The 16,082-nt window shown below is 29.7% G+C and overlaps 1 protein-coding gene across 1 annotated transcript in view; it reads left to right on the top strand.

Annotated features, from left to right (window-relative positions):
* The window catches only part of LOC145323584 (cGMP-dependent protein kinase, isozyme 1-like), a 255,551-nt gene that overhangs the window by 75,774 nt on the left and 163,695 nt on the right, over positions 1-16,082 (top strand). The window lies entirely within an intron of this gene.

Raw genomic sequence — 16,082 nt, 5'->3', positions numbered from 1 at the left:
ATGTATGATTAGTGATGGGGTATTATTATGTTCCAGACAGGAGTCGTGGAATTAAAAAGGTTGGTTGCCTGGATAGCATAGTAGTATAAAAAATAACCTTATTCGACATAAACCATTGAATTTGTAAGTCAAAAATCAACAAAATACAGAAAAGCATGTTTCTATACAGGTATAGAATAGTTTTGGCAAAAATTAAGAACTAAACATTATAGTAAAGTATAATGCTGACAAATTGTTTGGAACCTAATTGAAAAAATCTCCCATAGTGCTTTTGTGAAGGGTATAGAAGAATGACTAATTAGCAACATGGTTACAAAAAAAGGTTAAGAACACACTCTCACACTTTACTGTAATAAGGATTAGCCAGCAAAAAAAAGGATTATTATGTCCATAGATAGCGCAGATATAATAAGGTAATATTATATTAGATTAATAGAATTAAATCAACTAAAATTGTTTATATATATACATATGTAAATGAAGTTAATTAAAAGTGGCATTTAATTCAATCTGTGATATAGACGGATAAATAGAAAGTAATATTAAAGCAGCTTTACTAAAATTTTGTAAACTATAGTAAAGAAATGCAAATAAGAGAGAGTCTTGTTTTGGCTGGAAGCTAATTGGCGTTTTTCGTGATGGCAGCACTTTCTATAATACTTTTATTCTTTACTAACAGGGAAAAAATAATTCCATTAATTAATAATAGACAGTTTAGAGTCTATTAATATTCATTGAGTTTTAAATCTATCTTTTTGCACTAAAAAACCTAGCTAATCAATGCTAACCGATTTGGTTTTACTTTGTATTATGACTTTTTGCTAGCTTTTATCTTTGGGGAAAGCCCATAGGTTTGAAGTATGAAATATTACTATTTGCCTATTTAAACTTTTGGCTTTGATTTGAATTACAATAAATAGTTCATGAAAACTGTATGGTATTATTTAAAAGTAGACATTCCTGGTATATAATAGTTATGCTAAAGCTAAGTGTGAAGCCACTGGTAATTTTATAAGCTACAATATCTTAAAAAGGCCCGCAAAATTTTATTTTGTTTTAGTGAAGCTTCGAGATGTACCTATCTACATGTTGTAATGATTTCTAAAACCCAACCATGTGTCCATATTAGGAAAAAATCATATTCTTCATTCCAAATGTAAAATTAAACAATTTGTGTGCCTTCATTTCCCCGAAAATATCTACAACGACAAAAAGCAAAATTTTTAACTTAATACTTGAGTATTATGAACCAATTTGAATTTTAATTAAATACTAATTTGCGATTTTATGACTTCTATTGCAATCTCTTATTACTAGGAGTTTAACACAATAAAGAAGCACTTTTCTGTTTGGCGGTTCTAAAATATAAACCTATTTTTGTGCTGTATTGATAGCACACTTAAATATTTCCATACACAGTGTCGGTTTTGGTCAAAATAAAACAAAACAAGGATGACAACATTTAATAAGTTTAAGAGCTAGCTACATATAAAGAAGTTGTCAATCTCGTAACATTTTTTACTTTTTTTTACTCCAAAAATGTCATTGCTATTGCATTATTTTTTAACGGACTAACGATCGAACTCTAAGTTTAAGCAAAGATAGCTTTTAAAAATTTAAATATGTAGAATAAACTGTATAATATAATGATTAATTATGCCTAAAGTACATAAATACAAGGAAAAATATGTATATAACATAGTTTATGGTAGGTAAAAAGTTGTTATATGAATTTTAAGATATTTTAACTACATAGAATAACACACAAATTTAATGCTTTTAGTAAACCAAACTGACATTTAATGAAATGTGTTAAAAGAGCTAATTTATCTAATTTTTACTTCCAAATTATATCAAACATAACAAATTTGCCATTTTAAATTTTTACTAAACATTTACTTTAATTATATTTTATTTAATTATTATTAATTAATATTATATTTAATAATATTTTAGTCCTATTTATTTATATATGATAGGAAACTATCCTATTGTATAAAGTAATAAGGTTTTATTTGTCTATAGCTTAAGATTTTAAGATAATTACGATATCTATTTTTATATCTAAGTTTGGTTTTAGGCTATTTTCCTATGTATTTTCTCCCCTTTTGTGAATACAGAGCTCCTACAGAGACACTACTTATATAAAAGATACAAAATATGCAATTTTTAATTGTTTGTGCATGTTTATAATTGTAGGAGAGGACATGTTTGCGCAGTTATGTTCAGGTAGGGAGGGTACATTGATCTAAAAATTAAACTGGTCCCTTATATATCATAACCATGTTCTTTTATTCGTTTGCTTAAAGTTAAGGGACTTTTATTAAATATTGATTAGATAGTTCAAAATTATTAGTGTCCAGGGGTATTTACCCCTCAAAATTTACCCCCCTAAATTTTTTTGGGGGGGGGGCGTAAATACCCCCTCCTAAATGATTGGGGGTGCCTATGCCACCCCCAGGGTAGGGATAAATTTTAAATTGGGGGGGGGGGGAAATAAAAAAAATTCGTTTGGGGAAGGTAAACCCCACTTTACCCCCACCCCTTGGACGTCTATGTTAGTGTCCATATGTTAGATCAAATGGATCAAAGCAGCTTTAAAATACATTTTTCAGCTCTTTAGTTATTACGTAGCATAGCTATAGGTTAAAAAATAGAATAGCTACGCTGATAGACATTTGTATATAAAATTGCATGTTTGAAAATGAATGTCATATTTTCATATATTTGTAAAAAAAAGTTTCATATTCATATTTGATTTGTAAAGAGGGTGAAACGGAACTACAAACTATTTAATTGGATCTAATATAAATGGATATAAAGATTTATTTTAAGGACTTCAAGATTAAAATATTTGTCTATCCAATTAAAGCTGAATATTTTAGGGGGGATATGAATTATTTTGGCTGCCATGCAAAATAAACATCCTAAATAGTTTAAGAAGAACTTGTCTTGACGGTCAAACAAAAAAACTTTACTACTTTAAAATAGGATACAGAAATTTATTTATCCATGTTTCACAAATCTAATATTTTTCATTATTTATTGATGTGTAAATATTAAAATAATTAGTAAACCACATTTTATGCTTACAGCGTTTACACATATGTATGTAGAATCAACTTTTTTACACCACACAAGTAATTTTAATTCTTAATAAGGGTAAAAATTCATTAAAAACAAAGTTCCCTGCTAAAATTAATACATCAGAGATACTTAGCCGTGTCAATTTTCTACCAAGAATTAAATTAAATTATACATATGAACATATACTCATAATTCAGCTTTGCTATATAAATGGTCGAATAAACTTTCATAATAATTTTTATATGAATCTAACCCCTATGTTTGAAATTCGCAATGAACATAACTCCCTACTTAGTATTGACACCAAGATTTCAAAGCCTAAAGTACAAGTAGCCTTTCTTGTCCCCTTGCCTCTACCATAACATTTGAAATACCTTAAACCAACTTATAATAAATATAGCTCCCTTTTAAAAAAAGCAGAGCCATTTCAGTTTTATATAATACTTAATTTTATAAATAGTTAAAATTGACTTCAATGCTTCAAGGCCAACATATCTATGAAATAATAATCATGTGTAAAAAAGCAGAAAAAAATCTTGCCATAATAAGAGTGTTTATACATTGTGCTTTATTAAAAACAATTGCAAAATGAGTCCGTCTGTCAGTCAACTTTCTGCAAAAACAATCTAATGGGTATTTGATATTCTGTGGTTCATAAACTTAACCATTATTCATCATTCATACTCTACTTTTTAACATTCTTGTCTTCGTTAGTTTTGGATTAAATTGTGAAACAAATATTTTGCTGGTTTAAATTCTAACTCGCGCGTAATGATTCTGACTTCCGTTTTCAATGTTTTAAAAAAAGACAAAGAGCCCTTATGATTCCAATAATTGAGGAGTTAACCAGAACAACAATTTTAATAGTTAGTGCAGAATATCACATTTACGATAATTAAGATACGTAGCTTAGCGAACAGTGTGTATGAAGTTACATGATCGAGTGTATTTCAAAGAGAAAATAAAAAAAAGGAGATGAGTTTAATTTGTGTGTGTTATGGTTACTTTTAGGGCCTCAAACACTTTAATTATAGAGTAGCTGTTCTACTTCTGATGCAGTAACACTATTACATACTTTGCCTTCTAGTTAGTTACAATCATAAAGGATTTGGAATTCAGTATGGAATTATTAACAACCCACTCTTTTCCTTTTATACCTTCTGGATGTTCTGGAAGTTAATGGATATGTTAGTCAGCGATTGCTTTCCTTTTAATGTCACTTATTTGTCACGCATCTGATATAACAGGTATATCACAATTTTATTAACATCTATAAACATCTATTCTTGATTTTTTGCTTTATATTTCATGTTATAACTACGTTTATTAAAATTATCTAATATTTCTTTCTTGTGTCGTTTACATCCTTGTTACATAGTAGGCCCTAAATAACCTATTCAATAAAAAAGAATTGAAGAGAAATAAAGGTTAGGTCGGTGTTAAAGCATTCAAATATAATGATCTGTTTTTAATATTTTTAAATTCGTTTCGGATATCATTTATGAAATGAAAAATGCTACCATAGAAAACATGTAATAAATATATATGTTTAAATTCAACATTATGGTTTATGCTTGCCAGAAAAGGAAGAGAGAGAAAGAGAGAGAGAGAGAGAGAGAGAGAGAGAGAGAGAGAGAGAGAGAGAGAGAGAGAGAGAGAGAGAGAGAGAGAGAAAATGACAGACCGAAAAAGTGTAATATTTCACATATTAAACTATATCGAAAACTTTGTACTTTGAATGACAAGTGTTTACAAAGATAATTCATTTTGATGCATAAAAATTATATACATACATAATACATATATAGTACGTTAAAATGTATATTTTAGATAACTTTAGTATTTACAATATAAACAATGTTTTATTTTTTTATTTAATAGCAAGCGATTTTAAAACACGGCTTATTTAAAAATATCTTCGAATAAGATTGTCCTTGTCTGTTTAATTAAAACTGACTTTTTCTAGTCTATTTAAATTACATTTCTGGTGTTTTGGTTGAATGCGTCATCACATGGTTTTATTTAGTTGTACGCAATTGTATGCTGATACGTGTGACGCATTAGTAAAAGTTTCTAAAAACAAGAATAACAACTGCCATAAAAAAAATTTTAAGTTAAAAAATAAAGCTCATGGTAACTTCACTTTATTAATATTTAAAGTATGACCAAAATTGAAACAAGCCAACCAAGAACACAATTTCTCGTATTCATCCGAATCCGGTGGATAGGAACCGGTTCTCATCCATACGAAGAAACTATGTCTAGCATCGTTTAATATCCAGCTTTCTGCGAGTATAAAAATGTACAATCATAAGATTAAAAGCAGTTTTTTTAGCCCGTGCCTTCCGCATAAAGCTGTTTATAATACGATGCGAGAAATAACTATTCAAGTATGGCTTCGAAACCGATTAATATCCGCTGGAGGAGAACCGGTTCTCAGCTACACTGAAAAATCATGTATCGTATCAGATTATATCCAGTTATTTTATAGTTATCTACATCCCTGTTTTTCTATTTGTAGATACTGTCATCATAAAATTTCATTAACTTTTTCTTTTTATTCGAGTTTAAAAGTTTAATCTAATTTACATTCACATATAGGTATTACATTTACATAAGACAAGGACAATACTATCCATAGATACCTTATAAGAAGGTTCTTTGATGGGTAAAATGAAGTCAAGCAAATCTATGTTAACATGTTTTTGTAGTCAAATTGGAAGATGATTAAAGTCCCTCAACAGATTATGACGTCATACGATAAAATAACCAATGAGATGCCCGCATGAATTTTACCATTAGTCAATTACAGTGTATACTGGCCTCTCATTGGCTATTCTATCGTATGACGTCATAATCTGTTGAGGTACTTTAATTATCTTCCTCAAATTGTTGATTATGAAATATAGTTTTCATTATAACACTAGCGGAACGCCCATTGAGGGCTCTCGGGATACTTGAGGGATTGGGGATGGTTTGACCATTTTATATACATTTTAGTTTTCAAAAGAAATGATTTTAAAACTAATTTGTGGAGGGGGGGTTCCAGATTGATCTTAAGAGGATGGAGGTACTCTTCCTTAAAACAGCTACTAAACCTCCCTGGACGTATACAAAAATTCACTGTTCATGAGAACCATCTGTAGTTAGCGAGATTCTTCGTACAAACACACAGACAGACATCCTGTTACTTTTATCCATAGTTATCCTATATATGCATATTCGTAACTTATTATATATCTTATTTTTTAAATCTATAAAATATACAAAAAGAAAAAGAAAAAATTAAATCTAAGACCTTCCTTTTAAGAATGTTTAAATCCAAGATAAAATCAAAACTACTACCATGAGAAAAACCAAAAAAGGGTCTATTCAATCGTCAAATATTTTAAATTCACCACTTTGAATTACCATTAGGCATACTAACATAACAAATTCTTTATCAATTCTTTTTGGGCTATTGTTTTATAACTAATTATTACAGGAATTCTCATTTGAAGTTTGAACTATTCTATCCTGCATAAATATTGATCTAACCAAAATAGACATATAAGTATCGGCTCAAACTGTAAAAAGCTTCGTTTTTTTTTATAAAAGAGGTACAAATTTAATTTTTACCAGTTGAATATGACCTAAAAATGTGTAAAATTATAAACTAATGTTTATGTCATGAAAAAATGCTTTAACAAATAGATAATTGACAACAAATGAAATATAAATAGGAAAATGAAAAATATAATTATTTTGTTATGTTTTTTATAACGGATTTTAAGATAATGGACGACAAACTTTTTGAATTCGTGACAAAGATAGCTAATATGTTGAATATTTTAAAGCTTAGGTTAGGTTAAGTAAGAGTTATGAGAGTTTCTGAGTGCTGGTATTATATTTCCCCGCAGTGGGTGGTAAAAATAAGGTTTTAGTTTGGGTTGTCCTTTTGTTGTTTTTCTGTTATTTATTTATCATTCATATCTTTCCTTCTATTATTACATCCAATATCTAATATCTTGTCCCAGATTTCAAATTTAGTTTAAAATATGAAAGATAGAAAAATAAATACAAACAAAACAAAGCTGTGCATATTCAGAAACAAGGATGATAATATCCAGAAATAAACCGGATATGTAAGTTGTATTTCTCAAATTTTCAAAATTGAAAAAAATATTCCTAAGAGAATATTACCGTATTTCTATTGTATACATGAAACAATTAATGTTTTCTATATTTTAGGTAAGAAAGAAGATTTAATCATGACATTTGAAATATTCAAGGCAACCTCTTTTATCATCTTTCTTTCGACGAATAAGCTGACAAACAAATTTAATAATAATTAAATGAAGTACCAGAATGTATATTTAAATGGACAGAAAGACAGACAAATTAAATCTCAGAGATGCTGCACTAACTAACAAAATTAATGCAAATATGTATAATCCATTTTAGTCGAAGAAAAAACCGAAAAAAACAAATTATAGAGTAGTTGCCCTAACTACCAAAATGTATACAAATATAAAGCAATTTAAATGACGTGTGTCTTGAGCTGAAAAGCTGAGAAAAATAGTGTTAATCTAAAACAGACAAAAATTTTGATTTGATTGATTAAAATAACTTTCTGTCACATTACATAAATTTTACTGTAAAAAATCGTTGATTTTCCGCAAATTGCATCTGGACCACAAACGATATTTTATAACAGGTTAGGTTAGGAAGAATAAAGTTTAGTAGAGCCCCGTAGGAATAGTACTCAGTAGGAGTAGGGTCCTGTGGAGATTGAAATAAGTTTTGAATATAAGGGAGAGGGTTTCATTGGTAATGAAATAGGTTTGATTTAAAAATTATTAGTATTAGTCAGGTTAATTATAAGTGAACTTGAAAGAATATCGAAATTTTGTTCATATTACAATGGAATATATTTATTTGTATAATAATGGTTGTTTTACATGAGTGTCCTAGTATGTAAAATTAGTTTCGTGCAGCTATAATTGTATAATTGAAACTTTCCATGCAGCGCAGTTTTTATTCTGATATACTTAATTTTACCTACAGGGGGAAATAAAAGTTGGTTCTCCTTAAAAAAATATTAGTTCTTATGTAAATCTTTTTCTACTTACGTCTTACATGGCGCTCAAAATCGCATAATAAGAGCAAAACTTTTGACTTTTGTTTGTTTTAAAACTTTTGATTTTTTATTGTATAATATTTTACAAATCATATAAAAAAATTAAATATCTATTTAAAACATCCTGTATTTGTATAATTTAATATAAATCAAGTGCCGTACACTGTTTGGCCTAGTTTTAGTGTAATTATATGTACATGTACTATTTTATGACTAGAAATTGCGAATTATCAAAATTATAACTTGATTTATACATTTTTTATGTACTGTGCAAGACTTTATTCTTCTTTAGAATATTAAGAATATTAAAAATGTTTACAACTTTGAATTTAAGAAGATAAATAAAAAATTTTATGATAAAAAATTATAAATTTTGACATTTGAAAGTTTATGTCCTAAATTTAAAAGATTGAAAAGAAAAGTATCGATTCTTTTTTACCAAAACCTTTTTGCATCATATAGAACTGGAAAATTAATGTTTCATATAAAAGTATTTTACTTAGCTTAGACAGCTTTAAGATTACAACTTGTCCGCTTGTTGTCGGGCACTCCGTTTGAAATAATAGAGCTAATATTGTGTCTGTCTGTATTTCTGAAACGAAGGATTTCGCTAACCGCTGAATCAATGTGGTTCTTCTTTTTAGTGAAAATTCTCATAGTTCCAGGGTATAAATGTCCTGTAATATTTATAAAGTAGTGTGGTATTTTGTCTTAAGCTAAAGATCACAGAAATTGGCACCACATTCCTTCTAAAAGAAATTGCCCCTGCGGTAGTGAACAAAATAAAATAAAACTTTTTGAATTAATAAATTTTGTGTTGCTACGTCAAAACATCTCTAAATTCTATCTGTCACACCCTCATACTTTTTGTGGAAAAGACTTTTTAGTTTTCATGTGTATGTCTTGTATGTATCTGTGTGTGTCTGTATATCTATGTGTGTACATCTGTATGTGTGTACATCTGTATGTCTCTGTGTGTGTCTGTATATCTATGTGTGTACATCTGTATGTCTCTGTGTGTGTCTGTATATCTATGTGTGTACATCTGTATGTCTCTGTGTGTGTCTGTATATCTATGTGTGTACATCTGTATGTCTCTGTGTGTGTCTGTATATCTATGTGTGTACATCTGTATGTCTCTGTGTGTGTCTGTATATCTATATGTGTGTACATCTGTATGTCTCTGTGTGTGTCTGTATATCTATGTGTGTACATCTGTATGTCTCTGTGTGTGTCTGTATATCTATGTGTGTACATCTGTATGTCTCTGTGTGTGTCTGTATATCTATGTGTGTACATCTGTATGTCTCTGTGTGTGTCTGTATATCTATGTGTGTACATCTGTATGTCACTGTGTGTGTCTGTATATCTATGTGTGTACATCTGTATGTCTGTAAGATTTGTAGAAAGAACGTATAGAATGTAGTAAAACCAACCTCGCAAAATTGAAAAGCTTTCTTTTATCAATTTGTTTAACCCAGAAAGATTTTACATTTAACTTTCCATTTCTTTGTTAAAAAGTTTATTCTTTGACTAAAAATCACTACAAAACTCTAAAAATAATTCATTTAAACTATAATTAAAATTTTTAATTAATAGACTTAATTAATTATAACATTAGGGTCGGCAATTCTGCAAATGTTAACATTTCAAACATTTTGTTTTTTTTCAAATTTTCTTTTTTCCTAATATAATTTTCTTTATAATTTTTTGTAATAGTGATTCATAGGTCGACTAGCAAACTGTTTAAACAGTAAAATCGAGTTTTTTTTAATGTTTTTATAAACATGTTAAACCATATTTACTTTTTGTTGAGACTTCTAATTTTTCTAGTTTGTCCGCAACATATGATATGTTTAGCTTTGTTTTTTTAAAAGTTTTTATCCTTGTTTTCTAATTCAATACTGAAAAATTAAAAAAGTAAAATAAGCATAATTAATCAATTAGAATATTGCTTAAATGTATTTAGTTTTAACATTATCATATAAGATTTAACTTTAAAAATACGACTCGAAATTTGACATTATACTTGATTAAAATTAATGTTTATTTCATCTTCTAAAATATCTTTTAAATCTAGATCAAACAAGGACAATCACTTTAAAGGCAGTTGATATTAAGACTATTTAAATAAATTTAATTTCGGCACGTCCCCAAAATGTTGTTCGAATTCTCTAAAGATGGTTTAAATCGTTTAAGATCGTATAAAAGTAATGTATAAAAAGGATGACAACATTCATAAAAGCGAAGCTTTGAAATGGAAGGACAAATAAATATTAACACTTGAAGAGTGTCATAACTGAATGAGAAGAATATTAATGCATAAGTCTAAACAAAATTGCAAGAAAATTTGTTGCAAAACGGCCTGAATACAGGTTACTGTTTATTAAAAAGTGTTTAAGTACATACTTACATTTTAGGTCTTGATTATAGAGATGCTTTGCTAATAACATCGTACCTTGTTGAAATATGAATCAGTATTTCAAAATTAAAAATTAACATACGGACGGATGGACTGACTCTAATAATAGAAAAGCTTCGCTTTTTAAAATGTTCATAATGCTCTAAGCCCTCCCCCTCGTGCCTATTTTTAAATTGACTAGCAATGTTTAGTCTATCTTTAATTAAAGTTGTACACATGATTTAAAAACTTTAATAATTTCCATATGATCTATTAGTTAATGTATAAAACATGATGTACATTAATTTCCGCATTTGTGTCATATTATCAAATTATTAGAGCCTCATAAGCACAAATAACACTATCATAAACTAGAGTTAGAGGGGACAATTATTACTCTAGCCCCCAAAGTTGGTTGGTTGGTTTATTAAGTTTAGTGTTCAAACGTTTCAATCACTAATTTCAATCTACAAAAGGGGTAATTTTGTGTATCATCAATGGGTATGTACATCAATTTATCTGCAATTGTCTTAACCCTTTAGATCTCTGACCATAATAATACACTTTCGCTATGATGTCTGAAAGAAAAACTATGCTAATGTAAGTAAATGTAGAATTGAATGCACGCCTTTAAATGTTGCATTTGCCTAGATGCGTAGTGTCTCTATACTTTTCTTCTAACTTTAATTGAACTTGGAACATTTTTACAATGTTATTAATCTAATCAGATATATCAACTATTAGATTTTCTTACCTTTAAAATTTGCATACTTATTTAAGTGTGTTGTATAAGTGTGTGTTTAGTAATAAGTAGGTCAAGCTAATAAATCATAAGTTTTCCTTACAAAACATCTATTTATCTTTAATCTTAAAATTTAATATGCATAATGTTATATCTTAAATTTAAATATATTTTTATTTGCTATATCAAAAAACAACTTTTTGTTAATATTATTGTAAGATAATGATTTATATTATAAAAGTTTAAAAACTATTCGAGGTTTTTTTTTGATTTTTTGCCCTTTCTCCAATTTTACTCTTTCCTTTCTTTCCATACTTTTCTATACTATACAAAACCGTCAATTTTACCACATAGCTATCCCGAAAAATTGTATGAAGTAGTAAGGATTTTTTCTTGTTCGTTGAGATCTCGCTCAACACTCAATCGACTAAACATAGCTCCCGTTATATAAAATACATTTTTTGGCCGGCTATTCAACTAATGATAAAAATAATCAAGTCCTAACAATGTAAGTGTGTCCATAAACATTATCCTGTATCAAGCAGTTTTTCAACAAATTTATTTACAATTTTGCTTCGACTCTTATACATTTACATTCTTATTATTCAGTTCTGACACTATACAAGTGTAAATGTCCGTTTGTTCTACCGTTTCAGAGCTTCGCTTTCATGGATGTTGGCATCGTTGATCTTGTACATTCTGTAATACAAATCAAAGGAAACTAACTTTAGGCATTTTTGTTTTCTGCTGTTACATTGTGAAACAACCCTTGATGGTACCTTTCCCTTTTAATATACCTGTTTTTCTACCTCTCTAACTTTTACCCCACTTTTGTTTAATGTCTCCGAGAAAAGTTGATTTCACAGAGCAACGGAGAAAACTAAAACAAAATTGAGAGTTCTTTTTAAATGATTTGTAGTATTTGGTAAATATTCTAATTTCCTTTTCTTTTTTCAATGCTAATATTTTGAAGTTTCTTTAAAAAAATAAAAGCAAGTTTGCTAATAAAAATATTGACTGTTTTGTATGTTAGTTACTCCGCGAAGTTTGTCGGAATATATTGTAGGTTATACTATATACCAACCAATTATTAAACAAAGGGAGGGGGGAGAGTTAGTTGGTTTAGTTAGCTTCAGCAAGTAGGACATACTTAGTTATATACATTTGTGAAATAAACTTATATTAAGTGAAAGTGAAAAATATTGATGTTTAAGATTTAAAATAAATAAACAGGTAAAATTATAACATTTTCGGAGTTTCACTATATCTCTATGCTTTCAACTTCGTTTTACTTAACTGACTAACTAATAATAAAAAGTATGAAATTTTCTATATCAATTTGAAATTAAGAGAAAAAGCTTTTTATCTGTTGTTGTCTATTTGTTTATTTGTATGTTTGTAATAATAGTTATCGTTAAAAAAGGTTTGTTTTAGTCTTGGAAATTTGTTGTCCTTTTTGGCGGGAAGAAAGATTAACCATTCCCATGAGAAATTGCCTCAGAAAAAAATATCCAATAATTTGTCTTTTCATTTGCAATCTACCCTTCCCTCTATGGAAATGAAAATAAAACATCTGTAAGGTCATTTACTTTAATTAGTTGTGCTTCCTAAAATATTTTACATCAAGAAATTATCATAAAAATGCAGAAATATAAATGGAAGATATTTATGATACAAAGTTTCGACGTTTATGCTTTAATTATTCTTGTTACGGAAATTAAAACTAAAGTTATTTGACTTTGTAACAAGAATGATTACGCTCAAAAGCAGAGAATTCAATAAAGTTTAATTGCAATAATTGTAATTGTAAAGAAAATTTTGTCATTTACTTCCGGATAACATGGTATTAATCTTCTTTCATATAAAGCGGTAAGTAGTCTTTCTAAATATCTGTATTTTGTCCGTCCGTCTGTCTTTTTGTATTTTAGTATCTTTACAATAGTATAGTGGCTTCATGGCACTAATTTCATAGTTTTGCATTATGAAAAATATCCATAGTTGGTTCGCTACTATTATAAATGCAGTTGCTGCTTTTAATTATAAACTATAACAATTAGAAAATTTGAATAGGCCCTAACATAAAATTAAAGTTATAATTCTTACTTTGTTTTCAAGAGAAAATGCAATTATTTGTATATTAATTTCTTTGTCAAAATGGATTTAATAAAACATTTAGTATATTATTGTAGTAGCCCCCCCCCCCCTTTGATTTTTAGTGGTTCAAAAAATTAATCCAGATGAAAATGAGTAATCCCAAACTCGCCCTAATGTCTAAATAGTAACCAATCCTGCTATTCTGTTCTTTTTTTCCAGATACTTGTCATTGAACATACTTTATGATATTATTCTGACAATGATATCGTTTCCATATAGTTTACCTATTTACAAATACTGAGAAAATTGCTTGACCAATTATCATAGTTGAAAATACTGGAAAACCAAAGTTAATACAAATAAAGTCAAAGGAAACAAAACTAGGTTGGAAAACAATGTTTTTGAAAGCAAAACTTTATTAGAAGACTTATTTGTTGGTCTGCCTTACCTTGCAGTGTATGTAGTGTTAAAACTGTAAAAAATGCAATTTTACAAATGCTTTACTGATTTGTATTATATTTATATCACAGTGAGAATGCTGCGACAAATGCAATTCTTCTCATATTTGTTAAAATTAAAGTCTTTTAGTTATTACATTCTATCTGTATTTTATCACTTTTAAACTGATGATAAAAACCTAGACTGCAGTTACGTCTGTGCTTTATTTTTTTTATGAAAAAAAATGTTGTTTATGAAAGTTTGATTTTTCCAAGTAAAAAGTTGCATTTTCTATCCAAATACTGGTCTAGCACACTGACCTAGTTATAATATAATACAGGGTGTCTATAAATATATTTTAAACTGACCAAGCACATTAACCATTAACGGTCGAAAGGGGGGGGGGGGGAAGGGTGGCGTCCCCCCATCCGCTTTTTTTCTATCTCATTTTCTGTGTGTGAAAGATAAAGAGCCCAAATCTTCAAAAGGCTCCTGTGGCCACAATTTTTGACTAAGTGACGTCAAATTTAAAACTGAAGCTTTTCTTACATGTCTACATAATATATTAAAATTTCATAAAGATCCGCCGACGTTTTCTTACTGTGGTATTCACCATCCAAGTTTATGTATCTCCATCCCTGTCCACATTCCTATACTTCTCTGGCTGAGTCAGACCTCCACTTGTAACCGCCACTATACTCCATCCTGCTGTGTTGAGGGCTAGTTGATTTTATGCAGGCCTTGTGAGAACATCTCTCCCTCAGCTTGCACTTGGTAGACTGTATACCTATATGCTAGGTTGTCGACAGTCTTAGTCCCATATTCCCGTGCACGTGGTTTTCTGTCCTGTACAGAAAACGAGACGTCCAAGCCTTTAATTGATATCATATTAAATATATCCTATAATAATAATCCCATTAATCTGCCTATTCTAACCAGTTTAATTGCTTAATAAATGTTGTATTTTTTAGAAATACCTTTGTTATATTATTGATATTTAATTGTATCGAAGCTACTCTATACTCGTATTCCGGTCTGTCTGTACATCCCCTCATACGTCATTTTGGCGCAGTCTTGTCTACCACTCAATTTTCGAGGGGGGAAGGTATAGATAATTATTAACGTACAGACAAAATTAAATTGTAAAGTAGCTTCGATTGCAAAGTGAAATTAATATTTTCCTGATAACTAAGTTTATTCACGGAAACAGTTTATAGTAACAATTTGTTACAGAATATTTCTAATAATTATTTCGTGGCAAACTGCCAAATAAAGATAAAAAGGAACCCGCCTTTTATTTTCACACTAGTATTTAATTTCACACATTTCCATATTTTCTCCCTAAAACAGGAAGAAAGGGATATTTCCAAGTTCTTAAAAAAGTTCGTGGTAGACAAAGCAGTGTTAACGAACACTACACTCCAGCACCATGACCGATAATGCCAAGAAAGGGGATAATGATAAAACCAAAAATCCGCCGCCTCCGCCGGCTCCGGCCGTCCCTGGTACCTCGCAGCAGCAGTCTGACCCGCTTTCCCCTGAAAAAATCAAAGAACTCATAACGGAAGCGTTAAATGTTAAGTTAAACGAATACTCGTCACATTATAGAGATATAATAAAACAAGAATCCGAGATTATGAAGCTCGAAATAGAAACAAAATGGGCAGGGTTTAAGGACACGGAATCACATCGCAGATTATTAGCCGACACCGACATCTTAGATCTAAAACGTAGAGTATCAAAACTCCCAGCGGACGGAAATCTTGGCCCATTGTTTGCGGAAAAAACGTTAAACGAAAGTCTTAACACGACTCATTTTAACACCATAGGTGATGATTCAATTAATGCCACTTTTTATGACCGGCTATCGGTCCAGCAAAAGATAAACGTGATCGAATGGGTCGCCAAGGATAGAATTACAGCCCCAGGTTGTATGGCCTATTCAATTGTAGGCTTTATAGGTCCGGCGGATAATGACAATTGGATGAATGTAAGAGAAACTTCTCTAACGGAATATGAAAAAACCTTATTAGAAAGGTTTCCCTTTATCCCTGATAGGATTAAGTCGTTAGAGCCCCTCCGTAGACCTACACGGTCTGCACCCAATGTAGCAACAAGACCCTCTACAAGAAACACACCAAACACAGGCACATCCGCGACGGCAACAACTAGCGCCGCCGACGATGATTTTATTAAAGAAT

Source organism: Acartia tonsa, chromosome 7 (genome assembly GCF_053477335.1).
Source record: "Acartia tonsa isolate MP-2025a chromosome 7, ASM5347733v1, whole genome shotgun sequence".
Taxonomy (NCBI): Eukaryota; Metazoa; Arthropoda; class Copepoda; order Calanoida; family Acartiidae; genus Acartia; species Acartia tonsa.
The sequence above is the reverse complement of the archived record's forward strand: the minus strand, read 5'-3'. Positions and strand labels throughout refer to the sequence as shown.